The sequence below is a fragment of the Apodemus sylvaticus genome, unplaced genomic scaffold (genome assembly GCF_947179515.1).
Source record: "Apodemus sylvaticus unplaced genomic scaffold, mApoSyl1.1 scaffold_343, whole genome shotgun sequence".
NCBI lineage: Eukaryota > Metazoa > Chordata > Mammalia > Rodentia > Muridae > Apodemus > Apodemus sylvaticus.
The window spans coordinates 92,616-95,429 of record NW_026263429.1 but is presented as its reverse complement, the minus strand read 5'-3'; the positions used below and the strand labels follow the sequence as shown (position 1 = coordinate 95,429).

The following is a 2,814-nucleotide window of genomic DNA, read 5'->3' as shown; positions in this document are numbered from 1 at the left end:
CAGGTGGTGTGGAGCCTGTGGTAGTGTGCACAGAACCAGACAGGCAGGAGGCAGGTGCTCACCATGCTCCGGAATGCCCTGGAGGAAAAGACCACTGAGCACACCTCCAGGCATTGCTCCAGGAAAGGCCGCACCCCATGTGTTCTTCTGTCCAATCGGTGCTGGAGGGAGGGGCAGCCTCGATTTCCCTCAACTGAAGGTATAATGAGAGCTGCTTGGAAGGCTGAGCATTCCTTCTTTTCTGTAGGTGTGTGGTTTAAGTGCTTGGATGACCAACCCGAAATGTGGCCATGCATGAATTTAGAGGCTCCGGGTCTGTGGAGCAGGGTACCCATGGAAACCTCCTAGGGAAAATGTGCCACAGCAAAAGAGATTTCAGGACTAGAGCCTAGGCCGTGGGGAGATTGGGACTGGACAGCCTGGTTGAAGGCTGCTTGCTTTCTGGTTCCTTGGTCCCATCTTGGCTGGGTTCTTACACAGCAGGGTTTGCAGAAAAATATGCTAGGCCTTTTGTGCTGTTCAGAAGATACTGGTGACACCCAAGAGAAACCCGATTATATGCACATGAATCCTTTCACCTAAACAATGGTGACATCATTCTTCCTGTGGTCAAAACAGTTGCAAAAAGATGCGAAGGTAAGAGCAATATAGTTTAGTTTTCTAATTGAAGTATTAGAGAAATAGGAAGTGGTGTGTGATGCTTATAATTTGTTTCCTTTCATTAGATGGAGGGGAGCCAAAGCATCCAAGAGAATTCATAACAGAAAGTAACTTGATTAAAACCTGAGTCTTTAAAAAGTTATATAAGAAACCTAGATTTATATTCTGTCAGCATACATTTTTACCGTTCTGAAATAGAATCAGCTTCCCTTAAATGTTTTCTGAAATAGTGATGGCAAACCAAAGCCAACCATGGTCTGAACAGTGATGAACTATATCCAGAAGTTGATGACCTGAAGACAAATACAGCTTCTGAGAGAAGACCATTGTGCTTTAGTGCAGTGGTCTTGTTTACTCTTTTTATGCAGTTCATATTAATAGTGTGTCTTGGTACTTCTTTCTTTCTGCCAGCGGGGAATACCAACCCATTGGGATGTCTGTGGCCTGTAAAGATCCTAGAGGAGGAGTGCATGTGTGTGCTTCTCTGGTTTGTTTTCTGCTGAACTTTTTTAAAAGATGTATTTATTATTATGTGGAAGTACACTGAAGCTGTCTTCAGCCCCACCAGAAGAAGGCATCATCAGATCTGTGTAAGGATGGCTGTGAGTCACCAGGTGCTTGCTGGTGTTTGAACTCAGGACATTTGGAAGAACAGTTGGTGCTCTTCCCCGCTAAGCCATCTTTCCAGCCCTGTGCTGAACTTAATGAAGTTGGTCTAGTCTATGATAATCCTATCCTGAACCTTAATTCCTGTTGAAAAACCACAACTATGGATCTGGCTTCTGAGATGGACCATTACAAAGGTCTGTTGTGTTCTGTTTTAATTTTGGCAGTAATGTAATGCCTGTGTTTCTTTGTTTCTTATTTTTAGGGCCAGTGACACAAGACTTGAGAATGAAAACTAGATGTGGTAAACATCTAGAAAAGGCAGAGAAAAGAAGAAAATGCACAGTATTAGTACTGGGATGTTTGAGATGGGGTCTCCATGGCCCTGGCTGTCCCTGTTAATTTGTCTAGTGATCAGGAAAGCATCTAGTATGTCCTGCAGAGTTGATTCTTGTACATTTTTTTTTTTTTTTGTGGGCTGTATGTGAATGGATTGTTTTGCCAATCCATTGAGGTTGCTCTGTTCTGTGAAGGTTGTGGTGAGCTGACACAGCTGTACAGACTGAGCAGAGTGAATGCAATCATGATCTTAAAGCAGCAGGTCAATATCTCAGTGACTGTAAACTTGATCGTGAGCTATTTCCTTAGGCATCACACAGTGGATACTTGGGAATGCTGCAATAAACATCCAGTTGGAAATATTTCTTCAATTCAGTTTGTGTCAGAAGATTAACCAGAGTGCCTTGGCACATGTTCCACTTCCATGGTTACTGAGTTTTCAGAGTTAGTGCATTAGGCACACTAGTGTCAGTGTCCTAACTAGCACAATTGTGCACATGATGAGGTTTCCCTGAGACATTGCCAAACAGTGACTTGATCACATTTGCCCAGCCCTCCCTACCCATTTCTTAATTTTGAGACAGGGTTTCTCTTTGACTGATTGGTCTTTATTCTACCTGTCTCTGCTTCCCAAGCGCTAAGACTAAAATGGGCTTTAATTTCTAAATTCTTAACTGCTGCATACTTCCATTTTCCTTTGTGGTAATTGACAAGGGTTGAACTTGCTTTTTTTTTTATTGGCAAAAGTATCTCAAAATTGTCCTGATACTCAACTATAGAGATGGCCTCAGTTTAAAGAAAAAGCCACCATGCCTACCCTTAGAATTGGTGGACTTCAAATTTTTGTTACCTATATAAAGTAGTGTCACTGGTTATAGATAAATTCTTCTAGTACGCTGTTGCTTTGTGGTAACACTTTTCATGACAGTTCTCAGTATCCCTGGCTATCTGAACTCGGAACTTGGCTAATCTTGAACTGAATCCTCCTGCCTCCCTAACTCTTGGATTAAAAGCATGTCAGCCCACCCCTCTACCTAGTTTATCATTAAAGTCAAGGTCTTAAAATGATTTTTCACACTAAGCAGGAGGAATCTAGTATGGATTGTTTTTTTTTTTTTCTTATACATGTTAAGTTTTCCTGATAGCATTGGTATAAACTTGCTACATTTGAAAAATAAGTTGTCTGTGCATACAAAGTTCTTTTATTCA

The 2,814-nt window shown here is 41.7% G+C and overlaps 1 non-coding gene across 1 annotated transcript; it reads left to right on the top strand.

Annotated features, from left to right (window-relative positions):
* The first annotated feature begins 1,377 nt into the window (after positions 1–1,377).
* LOC127676249 (small nucleolar RNA SNORD50) lies at positions 1,378–1,449 on the top strand. The gene has a single exon (XR_007975755.1). It is a non-coding gene; the product is annotated as a small nucleolar RNA SNORD50 (small nucleolar RNA).
* Positions 1,450–2,814: the final 1,365 nt, after the last annotated feature.